A 26,810-nucleotide genomic window follows, 5' to 3' on the forward strand; every position below is an offset into this window, starting at 1 on the left:
CGTAGCGGAGGCTTGCAAATTAAAATGCGCCCTCTTCATGATAGACTTTGCAAAAGCGTTCGACAGGGTGAGCCATCGGTTCCTTTTCCGCGTCATGCAGGAATTGGGATTTCCGCACCAGTTCACCCAAGTACTCGACAATATGATCCGTAATAGTACGTCGCGAATCCAAATTAATGGTCGCCTCAGTGGCGCTATTGATATCGAGTGTTCGGTGAGGCAAGGCTGTCCGATGTCGATGGCTCTCTTTGCCATCGCCATAGAACCTCTGCTCGCTACGCTAACTGCACATTTGCAGGGATTGGAAATCAATAGCCAGAAGATTGTGTGCCGTGCGTACGCAGATGATGTTGGCTTTCTTGTCGTGAATGCGCAAGAAGTGCGGTCCTCACTGCAAATACTTCAACGATATGAGGCGGCATCTGGGGCGAAGGTGAACTGGCAAAAATCTGGACTTATGAATGTCGGACGGGGTATAAATCTCCCCAACCATGCCCGATTACGAGAAATTACCGGTGTCAAGTGCTTAGGACTTGAGTTTCGGCGGACGATACAGAATACCATTGCTGTTAATTATAGAGCTCTACTTCATAAGGTTAGGGCATGTGTACAACTGCATAGCATGAGGCAACTGAATGCTCTCCAAAAAGTTGAACTGGTCAACACCTATATCCTCTCGAAGATTAACTATGTAGCCAAAGTGTTGCCTCTTCCCAGTAGCATTGCACATCGAATGCTGTCTGCCCTGGGCCATTTCGTGACCCGAGGCAATATCTTCAAAGTTAAATATGTTACGTTGACGCTCCCTACTCGGAAGGGCGGATTAAACCTCACTGATGTAAATAAAAAGGCACAGGCGCTCTATTTAAGCAGTATGTATAAGCTGTGGACAACATCTCCACACTGTCTCACTGCTCACCTTCTCAACGAAATCTCCCCGGCGGACCTCAATCCCCCGATTGATGTACATCATATTCCACATGCCCTTTCCCATTTAAAATACTTCCTGTTGGAATATAGTTATGCTCGAACAAGAATTCCGGAGAAGGAAATAACGGTGGTGAAGCAACTATATAAGACTTTGATTGAGTCCACATCCAGGAATAACATCGAAGTCAAATATACAGCTCACAATTGGCCGGTCATTTGGGATAATCTTCATTCACGCCATTTACCGTCTCACGTGCGAGCGTCTTGGTATCTCACGGTGAATCGTAAAATCGCTACCAATGCCAGACTCCATTCCATTCATCTGGCCGATTCACCCTTATGCAACAGTTGCCAGGTACAAGATAGCGAGGAACACCGCTTTGTCTGCGAAAAAGTGCGAGATGTTTGGGTGGCCATACGACAGTTGTTGGCCAGCATCACTAGAACATGCCCTGCGACCATAACGCCAGCTGACTTCCTCACTCCGGAGGTAGTGCCTTACCCGCAGACCAAACGAAATTCAGTGAACTGGCTTAAAGGCCACACAGTTTACTATCTTTTTAATGTGAACGAAATGAGTAAAGAAGACTTTCTTATGTATTTAATGATACAGCACCACCGACTACAGCAGACTCAAAACTATAAAGCTCATTTTGCAAACTTTTTGACTCACACGATCATTTCACAGCCACTATAGGATGGTGTGTTTAAAGCCATTTCTTCCGACATGGTGGATTTCCACCCTGCCTTCGGACGCCTCACATGAAGGCCCAAGAAGTTACAGCGAGGCAGACTACTTTACGAGTGCGTTACTTGGATCATTGTCACGTTCGGAAATTAACTGGATGTTTGTCGTAGCGCGTTTCGTATCATTGGTGGTTGCCTTGCACGGAACTGCGGTTCCTAGTTTTCCTAGTTTTCTTGATTGTCACAGACGATCCGATGGAGAGAAACAACGATAGAAGACTTTTCATTTATTTTGCTCATCCACTACTTACTCAGATTGGTGGAGTGAGATGCCATCATGTGGTGCAAAGTGCACGGATTCCCCGGCTCTCCTGCATACATATGAAAATGGACATATATCATTTACACTGCAAATGGATGCAACATTTCGTCTCCGGATTAATTTCTGTTTTTGTATTACTGGCGGCGGAGTCAAGCCCCAGCATTTCCTCGTTACGCCGAAGAGTTAGGGTGACGCGGTGACAGTTCCGGCGAGAGGCGCAGTGGCCAGGCCTCAGATTCCATGACCCCTGCCCGCTTTGCCTCTCCCTGCCTGCTACCGCCTTTTAAAAATGAGACAAAACAGCAAAAAAAAAAAAAAAAAAGTGAAAAAAAAAAAAAAAATGGATAAGGCGTCGGACTTCGGATCCGAAGATTGCAGGTTCGAATCCTGTCACGGTCGAGTTTTTCCAGTTCTGCAAAAGATGCATGCTGTTTTACTGTGTTGTTTGAGTACTACAAAACTAGTTGAAAGTTGCTGCTGTCCGCTTCCTGGCTGCAAACCGGCGTCTACCTGAAGCTCAAGCAAGACAAGGGTGATGTGTAGCGAAATTTTCGGCACAGAGCCGTTCAGGAGAGTTTTTGTTGGAACTACTGCGTCTGATTCAGGGCCCAAGAGCTACGCCACAGGCGTCTGCGCACAGTCGAGCATGTGTGTTGAATAATGGTGCTGATAGCCACGTATCATTTGAAGCAGATTTGATGCCTTTCGGAGACAATTTTTCATTGAATGGGATTGTAGCTTATTTGTGGCAGCAGGAGATAAGCTGTAGTCAAAAGGATCTTCCATAGATGGTCGCAGGTCCCATCAGTATTGTATGGCTCGTAAAGCATTGTGTGGAGCCCGGCTAGCTCAGTCGGTAGAGCATGAGACTCTTAACCTCAGGGTCATGGGTTCGAGCCCCACGCTGGGCGGCGCAAAATTTTGTGTCTACGCGGATGCAACCTGCGCCCCTCTCGTGAGCCTTGCGTAACGAACGTAACGGGTTACGACGATGCCTAGCTTCGTATGAATATCAGAGGAATGGTATTTGAAGCTGAAAGTAACTCTGAAATGAATTAAATGTGTTGTTTTGGAATTTTAGGTGTACATCGATATCGTGTGAGATGTGTAGGAAAGCAGCAGCTGTGCTAACTAAATGCAAATAATGGTCGCTAATGCGGTGCGTTTCCAGCTGAAGATCTCCGATTCACTAGTCCATAAGAACAAAGTACCCGAAAAGCGCGCTAGGAGGCGCCTCCTTAGCTCAGTGGCAGAGCGCTGGTCTATTAAACCAGAGGTCGTGAGTTCGATCCTCACAGGAGGCAAATGAATTTTGTAAAAGCCCCTCCCACCGTGGCCCTTTCGAAAAAAGCGGTCAAGGATAAAACAAATTATAAATGGGTGCGGTATTTAAGAAATGCTCTCGCAAATGAATAGTGCGAATGGTGCTATTAAAGTAGGCACCAGAAACTGCTGCTTTTGGGAGTCTCCGGAGAATGCCGACGTGAAATACTTAGTTCTTGTGATGTATTTTCTACCCCTGATACAGACCCTCGCGGCTGTCGTCGTCGTCGGCGCCGCCGCCGCTTTGGTAATAGCGGCAACTCGCCATTGTATCTCATAGGGTGAGGTACCTTCTGCAACCGACTGAGATGGCACTAAGCGATTGAAGCTGATTTGCACGCTCTTGTTTGATGAGCGTCATAAGGGCTTGAATGTAACTTGCGATGGGACACAGCAAGAAGTAGCGTCGCATTTTTAGTACTGAAATTGGAGAATTGCGTCAAAGATGGTAAATTCATTCCGGGAAGTGCACAAATGGCGGTAATGAGGTGTGTTTGGGGAAGCGTATTGCGCCAGTGACCGTGTGGCCTAATGGATAAGGCGTCGGACTTCGGATCCGAAGATTGCAGGTTCGAATCCTGTCACGGTCGAGTTTTTCCAGTTCTGCAAAAGATGCATGCTGTTTTACTGTGTTGTTTGAGTACTACAAAACTAGTTGAAAGTTGCCGCTGTCCGCTTCCTGGCTGCAAACCGGCGTCTACCTGAAGCTCAAGCAAGACAAGGGTGATCTGTAGCGAAATTTTCGGCACAGAGCCGTTCAGGAGAGTTTTTGTTGGAACTACTGCGTCTGATTCAGGGCCCAAGAGCTACGCCACAGGCGTCTGCGCACAGTCGAGCATGTGTGTTGAATAATGGTGCTGATAGCCACGTATCATTTGAAGCAGATTTGATGCCTTTCGGAGACAATTTTTCATTGAATGGGATTGTAGCTCATTTGTGGCAGCAGGAGATAAGCTGTAGTCAAAAGGATCTTCCATAGATGGTCGCAGGTCCCATCAGTATTGTATGGCTCGTAAAGCATTGTGTGGAGCCCGGCTAGCTCAGTCGGTAGAGCATGAGACTCTTAATCTCAGGGTCGTGGGTTCGAGCCCCACGCTGGGCGGCGCAAAATTTTGTGTCTACGCGGATGCAACCTGCGCCCCTCTCGTGAGCCTTGCGTAACGAACGTAACGGGTTACGACGATGCCTAGCTTCGTATGAATATCAGAGGAATGGTATTTGAAGCTGAAAGTAACTCTGAAATGAAATAAATGTGTTGTTTTGGAATTTTAGGTGTACATCGATATCGTGTGAGATGTGTAGGAAAGCAGCAGCTGTGCTAACTAAATGCAAATAATGGTCGCTAATGCGGTGCGTTTCCAGCTGAAGATCTCCGATTCACTAGTCCATAAGAACAAAGTACCCGAAAAGCGCGCTAGGAGGCGCCTCCTTAGCTCAGTGGCAGAGCGCTGGTCTAGTAAACCAGAGGTCGTGAGTTCGATCCTCACAGGAGGCAAATGAATTTTGTAAAAGCCCCTCCCACCGTGGCCCTTTCGAAAAAAGCGGTCAAGGATAAAACAAATTATAAATGGGTGCGGTATTTAAGAAATGCTCTCGCAAATGAATAGTGCGAATGGTGCTATTAAAGTAGGCACCAGAAACTGCTGCTTTTGGGAGTCTCCGGAGAATGCCGACGTGAAATACTTAGTTCTTGTGATGTATTTTCTACCCCTGATACAGACCCTCGCGGCTGTCGTCGTCGTCGGCGCCGCCGCCGCTTTGGTAATAGCGGCAACTCGCCATTGTATCTCATAGGGTGAGGTACCTTCTGCAACCGACTGAGATGGCACTAAGCGATTGAAGCTGATTTGCACGCTCTTGTTTGATGAGCGTCATAAGGGCTTGAATGTAACTTGCGATGGGACACAGCAAGAAGTAGCGTCGCATTTTTAGTACTGAAATTGGAGAATTGCGTCAAAGATGGTAAATTCATTCCGGGAAGTGCACAAATGGCGGTAATGAGGTGTGTTTGGGGAAGCGTATTGCGCCAGTGACCGTGTGGCCTAATGGATAAGGCGTCGGACTTCGGATCCGAAGATTGCAGGTTCGAATCCTGTCACGGTCGAGTTTTTCCAGTTCTGCAAAAGATGCATGCTGTTTTACTGTGTTGTTTGAGTACTACAAAACTAGTTGAAAGTTGCCGCTGTCCGCTTCCTGGCTGCAAACCGGCGTCTACCTGAAGCTCAAGCAAGACAAGGGTGATCTGTAGCGAAATTTTCGGCACAGAGCCGTTCAGGAGAGTTTTTGTTGGAACTACTGCGTCTGATTCAGGGCCCAAGAGCTACGCCACAGGCGTCTGCGCACAGTCGAGCATGTGTGTTGAATAATGGTGCTGATAGCCACGTATCATTTGAAGCAGATTTGATGCCTTTCGGAGACAATTTTTCATTGAATGGGATTGTAGCTCATTTGTGGCAGCAGGAGATAAGCTGTAGTCAAAAGGATCTTCCATAGATGGTCGCAGGTCCCATCAGTATTGTATGGCTCGTAAAGCATTGTGTGGAGCCCGGCTAGCTCAGTCGGTAGAGCATGAGACTCTTAATCTCAGGGTCGTGGGTTCGAGCCCCACGCTGGGCGGCGCAAAATTTTGTGTCTACGCGGATGCAACCTGCGCCCCTCTCGTGAGCCTTGCGTAACGAACGTAACGGGTTACGACGATGCCTAGCTTCGTATGAATATCAGAGGAATGGTATTTGAAGCTGAAAGTAACTCTGAAATGAAATAAATGTGTTGTTTTGGAATTTTAGGTGTACATCGATATCGTGTGAGATGTGTAGGAAAGCAGCAGCTGTGCTAACTAAATGCAAATAATGGTCGCTAATGCGGTGCGTTTCCAGCTGAAGATCTCCGATTCACTAGTCCATAAGAACAAAGTACCCGAAAAGCGCGCTAGGAGGCGCCTCCTTAGCTCAGTGGCAGAGCGCTGGTCTAGTAAACCAGAGGTCGTGAGTTCGATCCTCACAGGAGGCAAATGAATTTTGTAAAAGCCCCTCCCACCGTGGCCCTTTCGAAAAAAGCGGTCAAGGATAAAACAAATTATAAATGGGTGCGGTATTTAAGAAATGCTCTCGCAAATGAATAGTGCGAATGGTGCTATTAAAGTAGGCACCAGAAACTGCTGCTTTTGGGAGTCTCCGGAGAATGCCGACGTGAAATACTTAGTTCTTGTGATGTATTTTCTACCCCTGATACAGACCCTCGCGGCTGTCGTCGTCGTCGTCGGCGCCGCCGCCGCTTTGGTAATAGCGGCAACTCGCCATTGTATCTCATAGGGTGAGGTACCTTCTGCAACCGACTGAGATGGCACTAAGCGATTGAAGCTGATTTGCACGCTCTTGTTTGATGAGCGTCATAAGGGCTTGAATGTAACTTGCGATGGGACACAGCAAGAAGTAGCGTCGCATTTTTAGTACTGAAATTGGAGAATTGCGTCAAAGATGGTAAATTCATTCCGGGAAGTGCACAAATGGCGGTAATGAGGTGTGTTTGGGGAAGCGTATTGCGCCAGTGACCGTGTGGCCTAATGGATAAGGCGTCGGACTTCGGATCCGAAGATTGCAGGTTCGAATCCTGTTACGGTCGAGTTTTTCCAGTTCTGCAAAAGATGCATGCTGTTTTACTGTGTTGTTTGAGTACTACAAAACTAGTTGAAAGTTGCCGCTGTCCGCTTCCTGGCTGCAAACCGGCGTCTACCTGAAGCTCAAGCAAGACAAGGGTGATCTGTAGCGAAATTTTCGGCACAGAGCCGTTCAGGAGAGTTTTTGTTGGAACTACTGCGTCTGATTCAGGGCCCAAGAGCTACGCCACAGGCGTCTGCGCACAGTCGAGCATGTGTGTTGAATAATGGTGCTGATAGCCACGTATCATTTGAAGCAGATTTGATGCCTTTCGGAGACAATTTTTCATTGAATGGGATTGTAGCTCATTTGTGGCAGCAGGAGATAAGCTGTAGTCAAAAGGATCTTCCATAGATGGTCGCAGGTCCCATCAGTATTGTATGGCTCGTAAAGCATTGTGTGGAGCCCGGCTAGCTCAGTCGGTAGAGCATGAGACTCTTAATCTCAGGGTCGTGGGTTCGAGCCCCACGCTGGGCGGCGCAAAATTTTGTGTCTACGCGGATGCAACCTGCGCCCCTCTCGTGAGCCTTGCGTAACGAACGTAACGGGTTACGACGATGCCTAGCTTCGTATGAATATCAGAGGAATGGTATTTGAAGCTGAAAGTAACTCTGAAATGAAATAAATGTGTTGTTTTGGAATTTTAGGTGTACATCGATATCGTGTGAGATGTGTAGGAAAGCAGCAGCTGTGCTAACTAAATGCAAATAATGGTCGCTAATGCGGTGCGTTTCCAGTTGAAGATCTCCGATTCACTAGTCCATAAGAACAAAGTACCCGAAAAGCGCGCTAGGAGGCGCCTCCTTAGCTCAGTGGCAGAGCGCTGGTCTAGTAAACCAGAGGTCGTGAGTTCGATCCTCACAGGAGGCAAATGAATTTTGTAAAAGCCCCTCCCACCGTGGCCCTTTCGAAAAAAGCGGTCAAGGATAAAACAAATTATAAATGGGTGCGGTATTTAAGAAATGCTCTCGCAAATGAATAGTGCGAATGGTGCTATTAAAGTAGGCACCAGAAACTGCTGCTTTTGGGAGTCTCCGGAGAATGCCGACGTGAAATACTTAGTTCTTGTGATGTATTTTCTACCCCTGATACAGACCCTCGCGGCTGTCGTCGTCGTCGGCGCCGCCGCCGCTTTGGTAATAGCGGCAACTCGCCATTGTATCTCATAGGGTGAGGTACCTTCTGCAACCGACTGAGATGGCACTAAGCGATTGAAGCTGATTTGCACGCTCTTGTTTGATGAGCGTCATAAGGGCTTGAATGTAACTTGCGATGGGACACAGCAAGAAGTAGCGTCGCATTTTTAGTACTGAAATTGGAGAATTGCGTCAAAGATGGTAAATTCATTCCGGGAAGTGCACAAATGGCGGTAATGAGGTGTGTTTGGGGAAGCGTATTGCGCCAGTGACCGTGTGGCCTAATGGATAAGGCGTCGGACTTCGGATCCGAAGATTGCAGGTTCGAATCCTGTCACGGTCGAGTTTTTCCAGTTCTGCAAAAGATGCATGCTGTTTTACTGTGTTGTTTGAGTACTACAAAACTAGTTGAAAGTTGCCGCTGTCCGCTTCCTGGCTGCAAACCGGCGTCTACCTGAAGCTCAAGCAAGACAAGGGTGATCTGTAGCGAAATTTTCGGCACAGAGCCGTTCAGGAGAGTTTTTGTTGGAACTACTGCGTCTGATTCAGGGCCCAAGAGCTACGCCACAGGCGTCTGCGCACAGTCGAGCATGTGTGTTGAATAATGGTGCTGATAGCCACGTATCATTTGAAGCAGATTTGATGCCTTTCGGAGACAATTTTTCATTGAATGGGATTGTAGCTCATTTGTGGCAGCAGGAGATAAGCTGTAGTCAAAAGGATCTTCCATAGATGGTCGCAGGTCCCATCAGTATTGTATGGCTCGTAAAGCATTGTGTGGAGCCCGGCTAGCTCAGTCGGTAGAGCATGAGACTCTTAATCTCAGGGTCGTGGGTTCGAGCCCCACGCTGGGCGGCGCAAAATTTTGTGTCTACGCGGATGCAACCTGCGCCCCTCTCGTGAGCCTTGCGTAACGAACGTAACGGGTTACGACGATGCCTAGCTTCGTATGAATATCAGAGGAATGGTATTTGAAGCTGAAAGTAACTCTGAAATGAAATAAATGTGTTGTTTTGGAATTTTAGGTGTACATCGATATCGTGTGAGATGTGTAGGAAAGCAGCAGCTGTGCTAACTAAATGCAAATAATGGTCGCTAATGCGGTGCGTTTCCAGCTGAAGATCTCCGATTCACTAGTCCATAAGAACAAAGTACCCGAAAAGCGCGCTAGGAGGCGCCTCCTTAGCTCAGTGGCAGAGCGCTGGTCTAGTAAACCAGAGGTCGTGAGTTCGATCCTCACAGGAGGCAAATGAATTTTGTAAAAGCCCCTCCCACCGTGGCCCTTTCGAAAAAAGCGGTCAAGGATAAAACAAATTATAAATGGGTGCGGTATTTAAGAAATGCTCTCGCAAATGAATAGTGCGAATGGTGCTATTAAAGTAGGCACCAGAAACTGCTGCTTTTGGGAGTCTCCGGAGAATGCCGACGTGAAATACTTAGTTCTTGTGATGTATTTTCTACCCCTGATACAGACCCTCGCGGCTGTCGTCGTCGTCGTCGGCGCCGCCGCCGCTTTGGTAATAGCGGCAACTCGCCATTGTATCTCATAGGGTGAGGTACCTTCTGCAACCGACTGAGATGGCACTAAGCGATTGAAGCTGATTTGCACGCTCTTGTTTGATGAGCGTCATAAGGGCTTGAATGTAACTTGCGATGGGACACAGCAAGAAGTAGCGTCGCATTTTTAGTACTGAAATTGGAGAATTGCGTCAAAGATGGTAAATTCATTCCGGGAAGTGCACAAATGGCGGTAATGAGGTGTGTTTGGGGAAGCGTATTGCGCCAGTGACCGTGTGGCCTAATGGATAAGGCGTCGGACTTCGGATCCGAAGATTGCAGGTTCGAATCCTGTCACGGTCGAGTTTTTCCAGTTCTGCAAAAGATGCATGCTGTTTTACTGTGTTGTTTGAGTACTACAAAACTAGTTGAAAGTTGCCGCTGTCCGCTTCCTGGCTGCAAACCGGCGTCTACCTGAAGCTCAAGCAAGACAAGGGTGATCTGTAGCGAAATTTTCGGCACAGAGCCGTTCAGGAGAGTTTTTGTTGGAACTACTGCGTCTGATTCAGGGCCCAAGAGCTACGCCACAGGCGTCTGCGCACAGTCGAGCATGTGTGTTGAATAATGGTGCTGATAGCCACGTATCATTTGAAGCAGATTTGATGCCTTTCGGAGACAATTTTTCATTGAATGGGATTGTAGCTCATTTGTGGCAGCAGGAGATAAGCTGTAGTCAAAAGGATCTTCCATAGATGGTCGCAGGTCCCATCAGTATTGTATGGCTCGTAAAGCATTGTGTGGAGCCCGGCTAGCTCAGTCGGTAGAGCATGAGACTCTTAATCTCAGGGTCGTGGGTTCGAGCCCCACGCTGGGCGGCGCAAAATTTTGTGTCTACGCGGATGCAACCTGCGCCCCTCTCGTGAGCCTTGCGTAACGAACGTAACGGGTTACGACGATGCCTAGCTTCGTATGAATATCAGAGGAATGGTATTTGAAGCTGAAAGTAACTCTGAAATGAAATAAATGTGTTGTTTTGGAATTTTAGGTGTACATCGATATCGTGTGAGATGTGTAGGAAAGCAGCAGCTGTGCTAACTAAATGCAAATAATGGTCGCTAATGCGGTGCGTTTCCAGCTGAAGATCTCCGATTCACTAGTCCATAAGAACAAAGTACCCGAAAAGCGCGCTAGGAGGCGCCTCCTTAGCTCAGTGGCAGAGCGCTGGTCTAGTAAACCAGAGGTCGTGAGTTCGATCCTCACAGGAGGCAAATGAATTTTGTAAAAGCCCCTCCCACCGTGGCCCTTTCGAAAAAAGCGGTCAAGGATAAAACAAATTATAAATGGGTGCGGTATTTAAGAAATGCTCTCGCAAATGAATAGTGCGAATGGTGCTATTAAAGTAGGCACCAGAAACTGCTGCTTTTGGGAGTCTCCGGAGAATGCCGACGTGAAATACTTAGTTCTTGTGATGTATTTTCTACCCCTGATACAGACCCTCGCGGCTGTCGTCGTCGTCGTCGGCGCCGCCGCCGCTTTGGTAATAGCGGCAACTCGCCATTGTATCTCATAGGGTGAGGTACCTTCTGCAACCGACTGAGATGGCACTAAGCGATTGAAGCTGATTTGCACGCTCTTGTTTGATGAGCGTCATAAGGGCTTGAATGTAACTTGCGATGGGACACAGCAAGAAGTAGCGTCGCATTTTTAGTACTGAAATTGGAGAATTGCGTCAAAGATGGTAAATTCATTCCGGGAAGTGCACAAATGGCGGTAATGAGGTGTGTTTGGGGAAGCGTATTGCGCCAGTGACCGTGTGGCCTAATGGATAAGGCGTCGGACTTCGGATCCGAAGATTGCAGGTTCGAATCCTGTCACGGTCGAGTTTTTCCAGTTCTGCAAAAGATGCATGCTGTTTTACTGTGTTGTTTGAGTACTACAAAACTAGTTGAAAGTTGCCGCTGTCCGCTTCCTGGCTGCAAACCGGCGTCTACCTGAAGCTCAAGCAAGACAAGGGTGATCTGTAGCGAAATTTTCGGCACAGAGCCGTTCAGGAGAGTTTTTGTTGGAACTACTGCGTCTGATTCAGGGCCCAAGAGCTACGCCACAGGCGTCTGCGCACAGTCGAGCATGTGTGTTGAATAATGGTGCTGATAGCCACGTATCATTTGAAGCAGATTTGATGCCTTTCGGAGACAATTTTTCATTGAATGGGATTGTAGCTCATTTGTGGCAGCAGGAGATAAGCTGTAGTCAAAAGGATCTTCCATAGATGGTCGCAGGTCCCATCAGTATTGTATGGCTCGTAAAGCATTGTGTGGAGCCCGGCTAGCTCAGTCGGTAGAGCATGAGACTCTTAATCTCAGGGTCGTGGGTTCGAGCCCCACGCTGGGCGGCGCAAAATTTTGTGTCTACGCGGATGCAACCTGCGCCCCTCTCGTGAGCCTTGCGTAACGAACGTAACGGGTTACGACGATGCCTAGCTTCGTATGAATATCAGAGGAATGGTATTTGAAGCTGAAAGTAACTCTGAAATGAAATAAATGTGTTGTTTTGGAATTTTAGGTGTACATCGATATCGTGTGAGATGTGTAGGAAAGCAGCAGCTGTGCTAACTAAATGCAAATAATGGTCGCTAATGCGGTGCGTTTCCAGCTGAAGATCTCCGATTCACTAGTCCATAAGAACAAAGTACCCGAAAAGCGCGCTAGGAGGCGCCTCCTTAGCTCAGTGGCAGAGCGCTGGTCTAGTAAACCAGAGGTCGTGAGTTCGATCCTCACAGGAGGCAAATGAATTTTGTAAAAGCCCCTCCCACCGTGGCCCTTTCGAAAAAAGCGGTCAAGGATAAAACAAATTATAAATGGGTGCGGTATTTAAGAAATGCTCTCGCAAATGAATAGTGCGAATGGTGCTATTAAAGTAGGCACCAGAAACTGCTGCTTTTGGGAGTCTCCGGAGAATGCCGACGTGAAATACTTAGTTCTTGTGATGTATTTTCTACCCCTGATACAGACCCTCGCGGCTGTCGTCGTCGTCGTCGTCGGCGCCGCCGCCGCTTTGGTAATAGCGGCAACTCGCCATTGTATCTCATAGGGTGAGGTACCTTCTGCAACCGACTGAGATGGCACTAAGCGATTGAAGCTGATTTGCACGCTCTTGTTTGATGAGCGTCATAAGGGCTTGAATGTAACTTGCGATGGGACACAGCAAGAAGTAGCGTCGCATTTTTAGTACTGAAATTGGAGAATTGCGTCAAAGATGGTAAATTCATTCCGGGAAGTGCACAAATGGCGGTAATGAGGTGTGTTTGGGGAAGCGTATTGCGCCAGTGACCGTGTGGCCTAATGGATAAGGCGTCGGACTTCGGATCCGAAGATTGCAGGTTCGAATCCTGTCACGGTCGAGTTTTTCCAGTTCTGCAAAAGATGCATGCTGTTTTACTGTGTTGTTTGAGTACTACAAAACTAGTTGAAAGTTGCCGCTGTCCGCTTCCTGGCTGCAAACCGGCGTCTACCTGAAGCTCAAGCAAGACAAGGGTGATCTGTAGCGAAATTTTCGGCACAGAGCCGTTCAGGAGAGTTTTTGTTGGAACTACTGCGTCTGATTCAGGGCCCAAGAGCTACGCCACAGGCGTCTGCGCACAGTCGAGCATGTGTGTTGAATAATGGTGCTGATAGCCACGTATCATTTGAAGCAGATTTGATGCCTTTCGGAGACAATTTTTCATTGAATGGGATTGTAGCTCATTTGTGGCAGCAGGAGATAAGCTGTAGTCAAAAGGATCTTCCATAGATGGTCGCAGGTCCCATCAGTATTGTATGGCTCGTAAAGCATTGTGTGGAGCCCGGCTAGCTCAGTCGGTAGAGCATGAGACTCTTAATCTCAGGGTCGTGGGTTCGAGCCCCACGCTGGGCGGCGCAAAATTTTGTGTCTACGCGGATGCAACCTGCGCCCCTCTCGTGAGCCTTGCGTAACGAACGTAACGGGTTACGACGATGCCTAGCTTCGTATGAATATCAGAGGAATGGTATTTGAAGCTGAAAGTAACTCTGAAATGAAATAAATGTGTTGTTTTGGAATTTTAGGTGTACATCGATATCGTGTGAGATGTGTAGGAAAGCAGCAGCTGTGCTAACTAAATGCAAATAATGGTCGCTAATGCGGTGCGTTTCCAGCTGAAGATCTCCGATTCACTAGTCCATAAGAACAAAGTACCCGAAAAGCGCGCTAGGAGGCGCCTCCTTAGCTCAGTGGCAGAGCGCTGGTCTAGTAAACCAGAGGTCGTGAGTTCGATCCTCACAGGAGGCAAATGAATTTTGTAAAAGCCCCTCCCACCGTGGCCCTTTCGAAAAAAGCGGTCAAGGATAAAACAAATTATAAATGGGTGCGGTATTTAAGAAATGCTCTCGCAAATGAATAGTGCGAATGGTGCTATTAAAGTAGGCACCAGAAACTGCTGCTTTTGGGAGTCTCCGGAGAATGCCGACGTGAAATACTTAGTTCTTGTGATGTATTTTCTACCCCTGATACAGACCCTCGCGGCTGTCGTCGTCGTCGGCGCCGCCGCCGCTTTGGTAATAGCGGCAACTCGCCATTGTATCTCATAGGGTGAGGTACCTTCTGCAACCGACTGAGATGGCACTAAGCGATTGAAGCTGATTTGCACGCTCTTGTTTGATGAGCGTCATAAGGGCTTGAATGTAACTTGCGATGGGACACAGCAAGAAGTAGCGTCGCATTTTTAGTACTGAAATTGGAGAATTGCGTCAAAGATGGTAAATTCATTCCGGGAAGTGCACAAATGGCGGTAATGAGGTGTGTTTGGGGAAGCGTATTGCGCCAGTGACCGTGTGGCCTAATGGATAAGGCGTCGGACTTCGGATCCGAAGATTGCAGGTTCGAATCCTGTCACGGTCGAGTTTTTCCAGTTCTGCAAAAGATGCATGCTGTTTTACTGTGTTGTTTGAGTACTACAAAACTAGTTGAAAGTTGCCGCTGTCCGCTTCCTGGCTGCAAACCGGCGTCTACCTGAAGCTCAAGCAAGACAAGGGTGATCTGTAGCGAAATTTTCGGCACAGAGCCGTTCAGGAGAGTTTTTGTTGGAACTACTGCGTCTGATTCAGGGCCCAAGAGCTACGCCACAGGCGTCTGCGCACAGTCGAGCATGTGTGTTGAATAATGGTGCTGATAGCCACGTATCATTTGAAGCAGATTTGATGCCTTTCGGAGACAATTTTTCATTGAATGGGATTGTAGCTCATTTGTGGCAGCAGGAGATAAGCTGTAGTCAAAAGGATCTTCCATAGATGGTCGCAGGTCCCATCAGTATTGTATGGCTCGTAAAGCATTGTGTGGAGCCCGGCTAGCTCAGTCGGTAGAGCATGAGACTCTTAATCTCAGGGTCGTGGGTTCGAGCCCCACGCTGGGCGGCGCAAAATTTTGTGTCTACGCGGATGCAACCTGCGCCCCTCTCGTGAGCCTTGCGTAACGAACGTAACGGGTTACGACGATGCCTAGCTTCGTATGAATATCAGAGGAATGGTATTTGAAGCTGAAAGTAACTCTGAAATGAAATAAATGTGTTGTTTTGGAATTTTAGGTGTACATCGATATCGTGTGAGATGTGTAGGAAAGCAGCAGCTGTGCTAACTAAATGCAAATAATGGTCGCTAATGCGGTGCGTTTCCAGCTGAAGATCTCCGATTCACTAGTCCATAAGAACAAAGTACCCGAAAAGCGCGCTAGGAGGCGCCTCCTTAGCTCAGTGGCAGAGCGCTGGTCTAGTAAACCAGAGGTCGTGAGTTCGATCCTCACAGGAGGCAAATGAATTTTGTAAAAGCCCCTCCCACCGTGGCCCTTTCGAAAAAAGCGGTCAAGGATAAAACAAATTATAAATGGGTGCGGTATTTAAGAAATGCTCTCGCAAATGAATAGTGCGAATGGTGCTATTAAAGTAGGCACCAGAAACTGCTGCTTTTGGGAGTCTCCGGAGAATGCCGACGTGAAATACTTAGTTCTTGTGATGTATTTTCTACCCCTGATACAGACCCTCGCGGCTGTCGTCGTCGTCGTCGGCGCCGCCGCCGCTTTGGTAATAGCGGCAACTCGCCATTGTATCTCATAGGGTGAGGTACCTTCTGCAACCGACTGAGATGGCACTAAGCGATTGAAGCTGATTTGCACGCTCTTGTTTGATGAGCGTCATAAGGGCTTGAATGTAACTTGCGATGGGACACAGCAAGAAGTAGCGTCGCATTTTTAGTACTGAAATTGGAGAATTGCGTCAAAGATGGTAAATTCATTCCGGGAAGTGCACAAATGGCGGTAATGAGGTGTGTTTGGGGAAGCGTATTGCGCCAGTGACCGTGTGGCCTAATGGATAAGGCGTCGGACTTCGGATCCGAAGATTGCAGGTTCGAATCCTGTCACGGTCGAGTTTTTCCAGTTCTGCAAAAGATGCATGCTGTTTTACTGTGTTGTTTGAGTACTACAAAACTAGTTGAAAGTTGCCGCTGTCCGCTTCCTGGCTGCAAACCGGCGTCTACCTGAAGCTCAAGCAAGACAAGGGTGATCTGTAGCGAAATTTTCGGCACAGAGCCGTTCAGGAGAGTTTTTGTTGGAACTACTGCGTCTGATTCAGGGCCCAAGAGCTACGCCACAGGCGTCTGCGCACAGTCGAGCATGTGTGTTGAATAATGGTGCTGATAGCCACGTATCATTTGAAGCAGATTTGATGCCTTTCGGAGACAATTTTTCATTGAATGGGATTGTAGCTCATTTGTGGCAGCAGGAGATAAGCTGTAGTCAAAAGGATCTTCCATAGATGGTCGCAGGTCCCATCAGTATTGTATGGCTCGTAAAGCATTGTGTGGAGCCCGGCTAGCTCAGTCGGTAGAGCATGAGACTCTTAATCTCAGGGTCGTGGGTTCGAGCCCCACGCTGGGCGGCGCAAAATTTTGTGTCTACGCGGATGCAACCTGCGCCCCTCTCGTGAGCCTTGCGTAACGAACGTAACGGGTTACGACGATGCCTAGCTTCGTATGAATATCAGAGGAATGGTATTTGAAGCTGAAAGTAACTCTGAAATGAAATAAATGTGTTGTTTTGGAATTTTAGGTGTACATCGATATCGTGTGAGATGTGTAGGAAAGCAGCAGCTGTGCTAACTAAATGCAAATAATGGTCGCTAATGCGGTGCGTTTCCAGCTGAAGATCTCCGATTCACTAGTCCATAAGAACAAAGTACCCGAAAAGCGCGCTAGGAGGCGCCTCCTTAGCTCAGTGGCAGAGCGCTGGTCTAGTAAACCAGAGGTCGTGAGTTCGATCCTCACAGGAGGCAAATGAATTTTGTAAAAGCCCCTCCCACCGTGGCCCTTTCGAAAAAAGCGGTCAAGGATAAAACAAATTATAAATGGGTGCGGTATTTAAGAAATGCTCTCGCAAATGAATAGTGCGAATGGTGCTATTAAAGTAGGCACCAGAAACTGCTGCTTTTGGGAGTCTCCGGAGAATGCCGACGTGAAATACTTAGTTCTTGTGATGTATTTTCTACCCCTGATACAGACCCTCGCGGCTGTCGTCGTCGTCGTCGTCGTCGTCGTCGGCGCCGCCGCCGCTTTGGTAATAGCGGCAACTCGCCATTGTATCTCATAGGGTGAGGTACCTTCTGCAACCGACTGAGATGGCACTAAGCGATTGAAGCTGATTTGCACGCTCTTGTTTGATGAGCGTCATAAGGGCTTGAATGTAACTTGCGATGGGACACAGCAAGAAGTAGCGTCGCATTTTTAGTACTGAAATTGGAGAATTGCGTCAAAGATGGTAAATTCATTCCGGGAAGTGCACAAATGGCGGTAATGAGGTGTGTTTGGGGAAGCGTATTGCGCCAGTGACCGTGTGGCCTAATGGATAAGGCGTCGGACTTCGGATCCGAAGATTGCAGGTTCGAATCCTGTCACGGTCGAGTTTTTCCAGTTCTGCAAAAGATGCATGCTGTTTTACTGTGTTGTTTGAGTACTACAAAACTAGTTGAAAGTTGCCGCTGTCCGCTTCCTGGCTGCAAACCGGCGTCTACCTGAAGCTCAAGCAAGACAAGGGTGATCTGTAGCGAAATTTTCGGCACAGAGCCGTTCAGGAGAGTTTTTGTTGGAACTACTGCGTCTGATTCAGGGCCCAAGAGCTACGCCACAGGCGTCTGCGCACAGTCGAGCATGTGTGTTGAATAATGGTGCTGATAGCCACGTATCATTTGAAGCAGATTTGATGCCTTTCGGAGACAATTTTTCATTGAATGGGATTGTAGCTCATTTGTGGCAGCAGGAGATAAGCTGTAGTCAAAAGGATCTTCCATAGATGGTCGCAGGTCCCATCAGTATTGTATGGCTCGTAAAGCATTGTGTGGAGCCCGGCTAGCTCAGTCGGTAGAGCATGAGACTCTTAATCTCAGGGTCGTGGGTTCGAGCCCCACGCTGGGCGGCGCAAAATTTTGTGTCTACGCGGATGCAACCTGCGCCCCTCTCGTGAGCCTTGCGTAACGAACGTAACGGGTTACGACGATGCCTAGCTTCGTATGAATATCAGAGGAATGGTATTTGAAGCTGAAAGTAACTCTGAAATGAAATAAATGTGTTGTTTTGGAATTTTAGGTGTACATCGATATCGTGTGAGATGTGTAGGAAAGCAGCAGCTGTGCTAACTAAATGCAAATAATGGTCGCTAATGCGGTGCGTTTCCAGCTGAAGATCTCCGATTCACTAGTCCATAAGAACAAAGTACCCGAAAAGCGCGCTAGGAGGCGCCTCCTTAGCTCAGTGGCAGAGCGCTGGTCTAGTAAACCAGAGGTCGTGAGTTCGATCCTCACAGGAGGCAAATGAATTTTGTAAAAGCCCCTCCCACCGTGGCCCTTTCGAAAAAAGCGGTCAAGGATAAAACAAATTATAAATGGGTGCGGTATTTAAGAAATGCTCTCGCAAATGAATAGTGCGAATGGTGCTATTAAAGTAGGCACCAGAAACTGCTGCTTTTGGGAGTCTCCGGAGAATGCCGACGTGAAATACTTAGTTCTTGTGATGTATTTTCTACCCCTGATACAGACCCTCGCGGCTGTCGTCGTCGTCGGCGCCGCCGCCGCTTTGGTAATAGCGGCAACTCGCCATTGTATCTCATAGGGTGAGGTACCTTCTGCAACCGACTGAGATGGCACTAAGCGATTGAAGCTGATTTGCACGCTCTTGTTTGATGAGCGTCATAAGGGCTTGAATGTAACTTGCGATGGGACACAGCAAGAAGTAGCGTCGCATTTTTAGTACTGAAATTGGAGAATTGCGTCAAAGATGGTAAATTCATTCCGGGAAGTGCACAAATGGCGGTAATGAGGTGTGTTTGGGGAAGCGTATTGCGCCAGTGACCGTGTGGCCTAATGGATAAGGCGTCGGACTTCGGATCCGAAGATTGCAGGTTCGAATCCTGTCACGGTCGAGTTTTTCCAGTTCTGCAAAAGATGCATGCTGTTTTACTGTGTTGTTTGAGTACTACAAAACTAGTTGAAAGTTGCCGCTGTCCGCTTCCTGGCTGCAAACCGGCGTCTACCTGAAGCTCAAGCAAGACAAGGGTGATCTGTAGCGAAATTTTCGGCACAGAGCCGTTCAGGAGAGTTTTTGTTGGAACTACTGCGTCTGATTCAGGGCCCAAGAGCTACGCCACAGGCGTCTGCGCACAGTCGAGCATGTGTGTTGAATAATGGTGCTGATAGCCACGTATCATTTGAAGCAGATTTGATGCCTTTCGGAGACAATTTTTCATTGAATGGGATTGTAGCTCATTTGTGGCAGCAGGAGATAAGCTGTAGTCAAAAGGATCTTCCATAGATGGTCGCAGGTCCCATCAGTATTGTATGGCTCGTAAAGCATTGTGTGGAGCCCGGCTAGCTCAGTCGGTAGAGCATGAGACTCTTAATCTCAGGGTCGTGGGTTCGAGCCCCACGCTGGGCGGCGCAAAATTTTGTGTCTACGCGGATGCAACCTGCGCCCCTCTCGTGAGCCTTGCGTAACGAACGTAACGGGTTACGACGATGCCTAGCTTCGTATGAATATCAGAGGAATGGTATTTGAAGCTGAAAGTAACTCTGAAATGAAATAAATGTGTTGTTTTGGAATTTTAGGTGTACATCGATATCGTGTGAGATGTGTAGGAAAGCAGCAGCTGTGCTAACTAAATGCAAATAATGGTCGCTAATGCGGTGCGTTTCCAGCTGAAGATCTCCGATTCACTAGTCCATAAGAACAAAGTACCCGAAAAGCGCGCTAGGAGGCGCCTCCTTAGCTCAGTGGCAGAGCGCTGGTCTAGTAAACCAGAGGTCGTGAGTTCGATCCTCACAGGAGGCAAATGAATTTTGTAAAAGCCCCTCCCACCGTGGCCCTTTCGAAAAAAGCGGTCAAGGATAAAACAAATTATAAATGGGTGCGGTATTTAAGAAATGCTCTCGCAAATGAATAGTGCGAATGGTGCTATTAAAGTAGGCACCAGAAACTGCTGCTTTTGGGAGTCTCCGGAGAATGCCGACGTGAAATACTTAGTTCTTGTGATGTATTTTCTACCCCTGATACAGACCCTCGCGGCTGTCGTCGTCGTCGTCGTCGTCGTCGTCGTCGGCGCCGCCGCCGCTTTGGTAATAGCGGCAACTCGCCATTGTATCTCATAGGGTGAGGTACCTTCTGCAACCGACTGAGATGGCACTAAGCGATTGAAGCTGATTTGCACGCTCTTGTTTGATGAGCGTCATAAGGGCTTGAATGTAACTTGCGATGGGACACAGCAAGAAGTAGCGTCGCATTTTTAGTACTGAAATTGGAGAATTGCGTCAAAGATGGTAAATTCATTCCGGGAAGTGCACAAATGGCGGTAATGAGGTGTGTTTGGGGAAGCGTATTGCGCCAGTGACCGTGTGGCCTAATGGATAAGGCGTCGGACTTCGGATCCGAAGATTGCAGGTTCGAATCCTGTCACGGTCGAGTTTTTCCAGTTCTGCAAAAGATGCATGCTGTTTTACTGTGTTGTTTGAGTACTACAAAACTAGTTGAAAGTTGCCGCTGTCCGCTTCCTGGCTGCAAACCGGCGTCTACCTGAAGCTCAAGCAAGACAAGGGTGATCTGTAGCGAAATTTTCGGCACAGAGCCGTTCAGGAGAGTTTTTGTTGGAACTACTGCGTCTGATTCAGGGCCCAAGAGCTACGCCACAGGCGTGTGCGCACAGTCGAGCATGTGTGTTGAATAATGGTGCTGATAGCCACGTATCATTTGAAGCAGATTTGATGCCTTTCGGAGACAATTTTTCATTGAATGGGATTGTAGCTCATTTGTGGCAGCAGGAGATAAGCTGTAGTCAAAAGGATCTTCCATAGATGGTCGCAGGTCCCATCAGTATTGTATGGCTCGTAAAGCATTGTGTGGAGCCCGGCTAGCTCAGTCGGTAGAGCATGAGACTCTTAATCTCAGGGTCGTGGGTTCGAGCCCCACGCTGGGCGGCGCAAAATTTTGTGTCTACGCGGATGCAACCTGCGCCCCTCTCGTGAGCCTTGCGTAACGAACGTAACGGGTTACGACGATGCCTAGCTTCGTATGAATATCAGAGGAATGGTATTTGAAGCTGAAAGTAACTCTGAAATGAAATAAATGTGTTGTTTTGGAATTTTAGGTGTACATCGATATCGTGTGAGATGTGTAGGAAAGCAGCAGCTGTGCTAACTAAATGCAAATAATGGTCGCTAATGCGGTGCGTTTCCAGCTGAAGATCTCCGATTCACTAGTCCATAAGAACAAAGTACCCGAAAAGCGCGCTAGGAGGCGCCTCCTTAGCTCAGTGGCAGAGCGCTGGTCTAGTAAACCAGAGGTCGTGAGTTCGATCCTCACAGGAGGCAAATGAATTTTGTAAAAGCCCCTCCCACCGTGGCCCTTTCGAAAAAAGCGGTCAAGGATAAAACAAATTATAAATGGGTGCGGTATTTAAGAAATGCTCTCGCAAATGAATAGTGCGAATGGTGCTATTAAAGTAGGCACCAGAAACTGCTGCTTTTGGGAGTCTCCGGAGAATGCCGACGTGAAATACTTAGTTCTTGTGATGTATTTTCTACCCCTGATACAGACCCTCGCGGCTGTCGTCGTCGTCGGCGCCGCCGCCGCTTTGGTAATAGCGGCAACTCGCCATTGTATCTCATAGGGTGAGGTACCTTCTGCAACCGACTGAGATGGCACTAAGCGATTGAAGCTGATTTGCACGCTCTTGTTTGATGAGCGTCATAAGGGCTTGAATGTAACTTGCGATGGGACACAGCAAGAAGTAGCGTCGCATTTTTAGTACTGAAATTGGAGAATTGCGTCAAAGATGGTAAATTCATTCCGGGAAGTGCACAAATGGCGGTAATGAGGTGTGTTTGGGGAAGCGTATTGCGCCAGTGACCGTGTGGCCTAATGGATAAGGCGTCGGACTTCGGATCCGAAGATTGCAGGTTCGAATCCTGTCACGGTCGAGTTTTTCCAGTTCTGCAAAAGATGCATGCTGTTTTACTGTGTTGTTTGAGTACTACAAAACTAGTTGAAAGTTGCCGCTGTCCGCTTCCTGGCTGCAAACCGGCGTCTACCTGAAGCTCAAACAAGACAAGGGTGATCTGTAGCGAAATTTTCGGCACAGAGCCGTTCAGGAGAGTTTTTGTTGGAACTACTGCGTCTGATTCAGGGCCCAAGAGCTACGCCACAGGCGTCTGCGCACAGTCGAGCATGTGTGTTGAATAATGGTGCTGATAGCCACGTATCATTTGAAGCAGATTTGATGCCTTTCGGAGACAATTTTTCATTGAATGGGATTGTAGCTCATTTGTGGCAGCAGGAGATAAGCTGTAGTCAAAAGGATCTTCCATAGATGGTCGCAGGTCCCATCAGTATTGTATGGCTCGTAAAGCATTGTGTGGAGCCCGGCTAGCTCAGTCGGTAGAGCATGAGACTCTTAATCTCAGGGTCGTGGGTTCGAGCCCCACGCTGGGCGGCGCAAAATTTTGTGTCTACGCGGATGCAACCTGCGCCCCTCTCGTGAGCCTTGCGTAACGAACGTAACGGGTTACGACGATGCCTAGCTTCGTATGAATATCAGAGGAATGGTATTTGAAGCTGAAAGTAACTCTGAAATGAAATAAATGTGTTGTTTTGGAATTTTAGGTGTACATCGATATCGTGTGAGATGTGTAGGAAAGCAGCAGCTGTGCTAACTAAATGCAAATAATGGTCGCTAATGCGGTGCGTTTCCAGCTGAAGATCTCCGATTCACTAGTCCATAAGAACAAAGTACCCGAAAAGCGCGCTAGGAGGCGCCTCCTTAGCTCAGTGGCAGAGCGCTGGTCTAGTAAACCAGAGGTCGTGAGTTCGATCCTCACAGGAGGCAAATGAATTTTGTAAAAGCCCCTCCCACCGTGGCCCTTTCGAAAAAAGCGGTCAAGGATAAAACAAATTATAAATGGGTGCGGTATTTAAGAAATGCTCTCGCAAATGAATAGTGCGAATGGTGCTATTAAAGTAGGCACCAGAAACTGCTGCTTCGCATTCTAGAGGGTTGGATCCCCTCCTTCGAAAGCGTCAGATTGCAAAGCCTGGGCTACTCTCAGGGTGGAATCTCCGTCTTCGAAGATTGTGTGTGTTTGTCTGTGTGCCCGCCGCTTGTTGCTGTCGCTGTTCGTTCGTTCGTCCGTCCGTCCGCCTGCCTGCCTGCCTGCCTGCCTGCCTGCCTGCTCGCTGTCCATCGCCGTCGTCGTAACTGCCTGCCTGCTCGCTGTCCATCGCCGTCGTCGTAACCGCTGCCGCCGCCGCCGCCGCCGCCGCCGCCGCCGCCGCCGCCTGCTGTTCGCCGCCGACCATCGCCGACGCCGACGCTGACGCCGCCGCTGCCCGCTGCACGTCCGTCTGTCCGTCGCCGTTCGTCTGCAATGAGTACTCCCACCTCCACCGTCATCTACACCTCCCCCTCCCCTTCTCCCACAGTCACTTCCTGGAGTGCCGCCCCTGGCCTCCCTCCTTCCGCCTCCCCTTCCCTTCCCCCGCTCACACATCCCCCTATCTCCTCCCCTGCTGTATACCCACACCTCTACACCCTTCCTCCAGCTTCCACACCCTCAACAGCTCCCACTCCTACCCCCGCCCTCACGTACGCCTCTGTTGCCGCCTCTGCTGCCGCCCCTCAGGTCGTTGGCTTCCCCTCTCTCACCGACCCCGTCGCTTCGTCTTCTGCATCTCCCGCACGCATAACGACGCGCCGAGCCACCATCGCCACCACTGAACCAGCTGCTTCTCCCGGTGCCTCCGCTACGCCACAGGGATCTGCCACCCGCCACCTCCCTCTCCTCCCTGTCCCTCTCCCCTCCTCCCAGCCTCCAGTCTCCAAAAAACCCCAAAAGCGCGTCCTTACCGACTCTGCTCCCGAGACTTCCCACAAAATATCAACACCACCTCCCCCTCCCCCTCCCCCTGCCGTCACCATGGACACCACCCCTCCTCCTGCCACCCATACCTTGGCCCCCACCCTCCACACCTTCGTCCTGTCAACTCCCGATCCTAAGTTCCTCGACGCTCGTACCCTCACCAAGGAAATACGAAAGTACTTACCTGGTGCTCCCATTTCCCAACTCATTCCCCGCAGGGACTCAGTCCTTATCAAGTCCCCGTCCCCATCCTTTCACACAGACCTCCTGCGAAAACTCCCACGAGTTATGTTTGGCCCCCACGCCTCTCTGACACCCTTCCTTTCCGCTTCCACTCCTCGTCAGCCCCAGCCTCCCCGACGCCCCCCCACCTACACCGCTGTGATCACCAAGCTCAGCCCGGTGATCACAGAGGATGAAGTGTTGGTAGAACTGAACTCCCACCCGGACTTGGAAATCCGCTCTGCCCGCCGTATCCACAATGCCTCTGGTCCCACCTACCTCATGCGGGTATTCTCTGAATCCGCCCCATCCATAGACCATCTCCTCACCCAGGGTGCCCTGATATACCACCGTCGCCACCCTGTTGAATCCTCCAAATCCCCTCCCCAATCCTACCGTTGCCAGCGGTGCCTGATGTACAATGACCACCTGACTCCCAACTGCAAAAACCCCCCCACCTGTCCCCCTTGCAAGGCCTCCCACTTTCTTAAAAACTGCCCCAACCTCGCTGCTCCTCCTTCCTGTAATACCTGCAATGGCCCCCATCCCACATACTCCCACAAATGTAAAGCTAAACCCCCTCCAGCCACCCCTGAACTTACGGTCCCAGTTCGTCCCGTCGATCCCCCTGTCCATCCCAACAATTCCCTCCGTCCACCCCCCACGGCCGAGGACATCATCCGGTTCATTACCGTTGTCCTCCAAAACATTCACCCTTTTCAGCGCCCCCACACCTTCCAACAAATATCCCTTGCTGCTCGCTCTGTTTTCCACCTGAACGCCTTCGCCACTTACTCCCACAACCAAGCCCACTTCACCTTCACCCGCCTCGACACCCTAGTTTAAGTCTCTTCCCTTCCCTCTCTTCCCCCCCTCCTTCCCGTCATGGCGCGGCACGAGTCTCGCATCCTCTTCCAGAACATTCGCTCCTTCCGCTCCAACAAATACCTCCTCATGCACACCCTCTCCCACCACCAGGTCGACACCTTCCTCTTGAACGAAACCTTTCTCCAGCCCCACCATTCTATCCGCACCTCCCCCTATATCCTCCACCGCACTGACGCTCCTGGTCCTCGTGCGCAGGGTGGAGTCGCGATTGGTCACCTTAAGCATATCCCTGTCCGGCCACAACCTCTCCTCAATGACCCCACTGAACACCTTATCCTTAGCGTCTTCTTCCCCTCCCTCACCATTACCTGTGCCACCATCTATGTCCGCCCCACTGCTCCTCTTCCTTATGACTTCATCTCACACATTGACCACACCTTCTCCACCTATGTGATTGCCGCCGACCTCAACATCCATAGCCGCACTCCTGCTGCCCTTCGGCGGTGGCATCAGTTCCTCTCCACACTTCAAGGTGACCTAGTTCCTCTTCCCCAGCACACCCGACCTGAAAGTAACACCACCCCCGATGTTGTCATTGCCTCCGCCAACCTCCTTGGGCGTATCACTGTCGCCGTCCTTGACCCCACAGGTAGCGATCACCTCCCTGTCCTTCTCACCATCGCATCTACCAACCGCCCCCCTCCGGCTCCGCACCCTGCACCCCCTCCCAAGGTCGTCCATGACTATCGCCGTGCCAACTGGGATGCCTACCGGGACTCCATCTCCGCCCAGGTCGAAAGCCACCCTCTTACCTATCACCATCCTGACGACATCAACCACGCCTCGTCCTTCCTTCAGCAGGTAATTACTGACGCCGTGGAGGCCCATGTTCCTACTAAAACCATCCACCCACACCGTCCCACTCTCCCTCCGCGGGCTGTCCTCCTCCTCCGTGAATCCCGCCGCCTCTATCGCTCCTTCCTGCGCACTCGTGACAGGGATACACTCCAACGCCACCGGCAAATACAGCGACACGTACGGACCCTTATTACAGCAACGAAACGCCGAGACTGGCGCCAGACCTGCACACGACTCAACGCCACCCTCCCTATCAACTCCTCCAAGTACTGGTCCGCCTTCCATCGTCTTACTGGTTCCCTTTCCGCTCCCCACTACCCCCTTCTCCATAACGATCGCCCCCTTCCTGACAACCTCAGTAAGGCCAACCACTTCGCTTCCCACCTTTCCGAGGTCTTCTCCATCCCCGATGATCCCCACTTTGATTACTCTCTTTTCCCCACGGTCATGGAACGTGCTGATACCTCGGTCGCTCCTCTTGCTCCTAGTCTCCAGTACTTGGGGCAGTTGCCCCCCTCCGACATAAACACTCCCATCACAGCACAAGACATTAAACTTATCCTCCGGTCCAAACGTAACACGGCCCCTGGTCACGACTGTGTCACCTACCGTCACCTTCGCGAAAGCCCCTATTCCTTCCTGACTGTCCTCGCCCATCTCTATAATGTCGTCCTCTCTACTGGCTTCTACCCTGACCTGTGGAAGACCTCCCGCGTCCTCTTATTCCTCAAACCCAACAAACCCCCTTCTGCCGCCTCTTCCTATCGTCCCATCTGCCTCACCTCTGTCTTCAGTAAGGTCTTTGAATCCATCCTCTCCCGCCGTATCCATCAGCACCTTGCTCAACACCACCTCCTCCCCCTTACCCAGTGTGGCTTCCGACCCTCCTTCTCTGC

General features: G+C 49.5%; 41 non-coding genes across 41 annotated transcripts; all 41 read left to right on the plus strand.

The window, feature by feature from the left end:
* The first annotated feature begins 2,777 nt into the window (after positions 1-2,777).
* On the plus strand, positions 2,778-2,850 carry Trnak-cuu (transfer RNA lysine (anticodon CUU)). The gene has a single exon. It is a non-coding gene; the product is annotated as a tRNA-Lys (tRNA).
* Positions 2,851-3,171: 321 nt separating this feature from the next.
* On the plus strand, positions 3,172-3,243 carry Trnan-auu (transfer RNA asparagine (anticodon AUU)). The gene has a single exon. It is a non-coding gene; the product is annotated as a tRNA-Asn (tRNA).
* Positions 3,244-3,779: 536 nt separating this feature from the next.
* Positions 3,780-3,852, plus strand: Trnar-ucg (transfer RNA arginine (anticodon UCG)). The gene has a single exon. It is a non-coding gene; the product is annotated as a tRNA-Arg (tRNA).
* Positions 3,853-4,291: 439 nt separating this feature from the next.
* On the plus strand, positions 4,292-4,364 carry Trnak-cuu (transfer RNA lysine (anticodon CUU)). The gene has a single exon. It is a non-coding gene; the product is annotated as a tRNA-Lys (tRNA).
* A 321-nt stretch (positions 4,365-4,685) lies between these two features.
* On the plus strand, positions 4,686-4,757 carry Trnat-agu (transfer RNA threonine (anticodon AGU)). Its single transcript has one exon. It is a non-coding gene; the product is annotated as a tRNA-Thr (tRNA).
* A 536-nt stretch (positions 4,758-5,293) lies between these two features.
* Trnar-ucg (transfer RNA arginine (anticodon UCG)) lies at positions 5,294-5,366 on the plus strand. Its single transcript has one exon. It is a non-coding gene; the product is annotated as a tRNA-Arg (tRNA).
* A 439-nt stretch (positions 5,367-5,805) lies between these two features.
* Trnak-cuu (transfer RNA lysine (anticodon CUU)) lies at positions 5,806-5,878 on the plus strand. The gene has a single exon. It is a non-coding gene; the product is annotated as a tRNA-Lys (tRNA).
* Positions 5,879-6,199: 321 nt separating this feature from the next.
* Trnat-agu (transfer RNA threonine (anticodon AGU)) lies at positions 6,200-6,271 on the plus strand. Its single transcript has one exon. It is a non-coding gene; the product is annotated as a tRNA-Thr (tRNA).
* Positions 6,272-6,810: 539 nt separating this feature from the next.
* On the plus strand, positions 6,811-6,883 carry Trnar-ucg (transfer RNA arginine (anticodon UCG)). The gene has a single exon. It is a non-coding gene; the product is annotated as a tRNA-Arg (tRNA).
* Positions 6,884-7,322: 439 nt separating this feature from the next.
* Positions 7,323-7,395, plus strand: Trnak-cuu (transfer RNA lysine (anticodon CUU)). Its single transcript has one exon. It is a non-coding gene; the product is annotated as a tRNA-Lys (tRNA).
* Positions 7,396-7,716: 321 nt separating this feature from the next.
* Trnat-agu (transfer RNA threonine (anticodon AGU)) lies at positions 7,717-7,788 on the plus strand. Its single transcript has one exon. It is a non-coding gene; the product is annotated as a tRNA-Thr (tRNA).
* A 536-nt stretch (positions 7,789-8,324) lies between these two features.
* Trnar-ucg (transfer RNA arginine (anticodon UCG)) lies at positions 8,325-8,397 on the plus strand. The gene has a single exon. It is a non-coding gene; the product is annotated as a tRNA-Arg (tRNA).
* Positions 8,398-8,836: 439 nt separating this feature from the next.
* On the plus strand, positions 8,837-8,909 carry Trnak-cuu (transfer RNA lysine (anticodon CUU)). Its single transcript has one exon. It is a non-coding gene; the product is annotated as a tRNA-Lys (tRNA).
* Positions 8,910-9,230: 321 nt separating this feature from the next.
* Positions 9,231-9,302, plus strand: Trnat-agu (transfer RNA threonine (anticodon AGU)). The gene has a single exon. It is a non-coding gene; the product is annotated as a tRNA-Thr (tRNA).
* Positions 9,303-9,841: 539 nt separating this feature from the next.
* Trnar-ucg (transfer RNA arginine (anticodon UCG)) lies at positions 9,842-9,914 on the plus strand. Its single transcript has one exon. It is a non-coding gene; the product is annotated as a tRNA-Arg (tRNA).
* Positions 9,915-10,353: 439 nt separating this feature from the next.
* Positions 10,354-10,426, plus strand: Trnak-cuu (transfer RNA lysine (anticodon CUU)). The gene has a single exon. It is a non-coding gene; the product is annotated as a tRNA-Lys (tRNA).
* Positions 10,427-10,747: 321 nt separating this feature from the next.
* Positions 10,748-10,819, plus strand: Trnat-agu (transfer RNA threonine (anticodon AGU)). The gene has a single exon. It is a non-coding gene; the product is annotated as a tRNA-Thr (tRNA).
* A 539-nt stretch (positions 10,820-11,358) lies between these two features.
* Positions 11,359-11,431, plus strand: Trnar-ucg (transfer RNA arginine (anticodon UCG)). The gene has a single exon. It is a non-coding gene; the product is annotated as a tRNA-Arg (tRNA).
* Positions 11,432-11,870: 439 nt separating this feature from the next.
* Positions 11,871-11,943, plus strand: Trnak-cuu (transfer RNA lysine (anticodon CUU)). Its single transcript has one exon. It is a non-coding gene; the product is annotated as a tRNA-Lys (tRNA).
* Positions 11,944-12,264: 321 nt separating this feature from the next.
* Trnat-agu (transfer RNA threonine (anticodon AGU)) lies at positions 12,265-12,336 on the plus strand. The gene has a single exon. It is a non-coding gene; the product is annotated as a tRNA-Thr (tRNA).
* A 542-nt stretch (positions 12,337-12,878) lies between these two features.
* On the plus strand, positions 12,879-12,951 carry Trnar-ucg (transfer RNA arginine (anticodon UCG)). Its single transcript has one exon. It is a non-coding gene; the product is annotated as a tRNA-Arg (tRNA).
* Positions 12,952-13,390: 439 nt separating this feature from the next.
* On the plus strand, positions 13,391-13,463 carry Trnak-cuu (transfer RNA lysine (anticodon CUU)). Its single transcript has one exon. It is a non-coding gene; the product is annotated as a tRNA-Lys (tRNA).
* A 321-nt stretch (positions 13,464-13,784) lies between these two features.
* On the plus strand, positions 13,785-13,856 carry Trnat-agu (transfer RNA threonine (anticodon AGU)). Its single transcript has one exon. It is a non-coding gene; the product is annotated as a tRNA-Thr (tRNA).
* Positions 13,857-14,392: 536 nt separating this feature from the next.
* Positions 14,393-14,465, plus strand: Trnar-ucg (transfer RNA arginine (anticodon UCG)). The gene has a single exon. It is a non-coding gene; the product is annotated as a tRNA-Arg (tRNA).
* Positions 14,466-14,904: 439 nt separating this feature from the next.
* On the plus strand, positions 14,905-14,977 carry Trnak-cuu (transfer RNA lysine (anticodon CUU)). The gene has a single exon. It is a non-coding gene; the product is annotated as a tRNA-Lys (tRNA).
* A 321-nt stretch (positions 14,978-15,298) lies between these two features.
* Positions 15,299-15,370, plus strand: Trnat-agu (transfer RNA threonine (anticodon AGU)). Its single transcript has one exon. It is a non-coding gene; the product is annotated as a tRNA-Thr (tRNA).
* A 539-nt stretch (positions 15,371-15,909) lies between these two features.
* Positions 15,910-15,982, plus strand: Trnar-ucg (transfer RNA arginine (anticodon UCG)). Its single transcript has one exon. It is a non-coding gene; the product is annotated as a tRNA-Arg (tRNA).
* A 439-nt stretch (positions 15,983-16,421) lies between these two features.
* Positions 16,422-16,494, plus strand: Trnak-cuu (transfer RNA lysine (anticodon CUU)). Its single transcript has one exon. It is a non-coding gene; the product is annotated as a tRNA-Lys (tRNA).
* A 321-nt stretch (positions 16,495-16,815) lies between these two features.
* Positions 16,816-16,887, plus strand: Trnat-agu (transfer RNA threonine (anticodon AGU)). The gene has a single exon. It is a non-coding gene; the product is annotated as a tRNA-Thr (tRNA).
* A 551-nt stretch (positions 16,888-17,438) lies between these two features.
* Trnar-ucg (transfer RNA arginine (anticodon UCG)) lies at positions 17,439-17,511 on the plus strand. The gene has a single exon. It is a non-coding gene; the product is annotated as a tRNA-Arg (tRNA).
* A 439-nt stretch (positions 17,512-17,950) lies between these two features.
* On the plus strand, positions 17,951-18,023 carry Trnak-cuu (transfer RNA lysine (anticodon CUU)). Its single transcript has one exon. It is a non-coding gene; the product is annotated as a tRNA-Lys (tRNA).
* A 321-nt stretch (positions 18,024-18,344) lies between these two features.
* On the plus strand, positions 18,345-18,416 carry Trnat-agu (transfer RNA threonine (anticodon AGU)). Its single transcript has one exon. It is a non-coding gene; the product is annotated as a tRNA-Thr (tRNA).
* A 536-nt stretch (positions 18,417-18,952) lies between these two features.
* On the plus strand, positions 18,953-19,025 carry Trnar-ucg (transfer RNA arginine (anticodon UCG)). Its single transcript has one exon. It is a non-coding gene; the product is annotated as a tRNA-Arg (tRNA).
* Positions 19,026-19,464: 439 nt separating this feature from the next.
* On the plus strand, positions 19,465-19,537 carry Trnak-cuu (transfer RNA lysine (anticodon CUU)). The gene has a single exon. It is a non-coding gene; the product is annotated as a tRNA-Lys (tRNA).
* Positions 19,538-19,858: 321 nt separating this feature from the next.
* Positions 19,859-19,930, plus strand: Trnat-agu (transfer RNA threonine (anticodon AGU)). The gene has a single exon. It is a non-coding gene; the product is annotated as a tRNA-Thr (tRNA).
* Positions 19,931-20,484: 554 nt separating this feature from the next.
* Trnar-ucg (transfer RNA arginine (anticodon UCG)) lies at positions 20,485-20,557 on the plus strand. The gene has a single exon. It is a non-coding gene; the product is annotated as a tRNA-Arg (tRNA).
* A 439-nt stretch (positions 20,558-20,996) lies between these two features.
* On the plus strand, positions 20,997-21,069 carry Trnak-cuu (transfer RNA lysine (anticodon CUU)). Its single transcript has one exon. It is a non-coding gene; the product is annotated as a tRNA-Lys (tRNA).
* Positions 21,070-21,390: 321 nt separating this feature from the next.
* Positions 21,391-21,462, plus strand: Trnat-agu (transfer RNA threonine (anticodon AGU)). Its single transcript has one exon. It is a non-coding gene; the product is annotated as a tRNA-Thr (tRNA).
* Positions 21,463-21,998: 536 nt separating this feature from the next.
* Trnar-ucg (transfer RNA arginine (anticodon UCG)) lies at positions 21,999-22,071 on the plus strand. The gene has a single exon. It is a non-coding gene; the product is annotated as a tRNA-Arg (tRNA).
* A 439-nt stretch (positions 22,072-22,510) lies between these two features.
* Trnak-cuu (transfer RNA lysine (anticodon CUU)) lies at positions 22,511-22,583 on the plus strand. Its single transcript has one exon. It is a non-coding gene; the product is annotated as a tRNA-Lys (tRNA).
* A 321-nt stretch (positions 22,584-22,904) lies between these two features.
* Trnat-agu (transfer RNA threonine (anticodon AGU)) lies at positions 22,905-22,976 on the plus strand. Its single transcript has one exon. It is a non-coding gene; the product is annotated as a tRNA-Thr (tRNA).
* Positions 22,977-26,810: the final 3,834 nt, after the last annotated feature.

The sequence above is a fragment of the Schistocerca nitens genome, chromosome 8 (assembly GCF_023898315.1).
Source record: "Schistocerca nitens isolate TAMUIC-IGC-003100 chromosome 8, iqSchNite1.1, whole genome shotgun sequence".
Lineage (NCBI taxonomy): Eukaryota > Metazoa > Arthropoda > Insecta > Orthoptera > Acrididae > Schistocerca > Schistocerca nitens.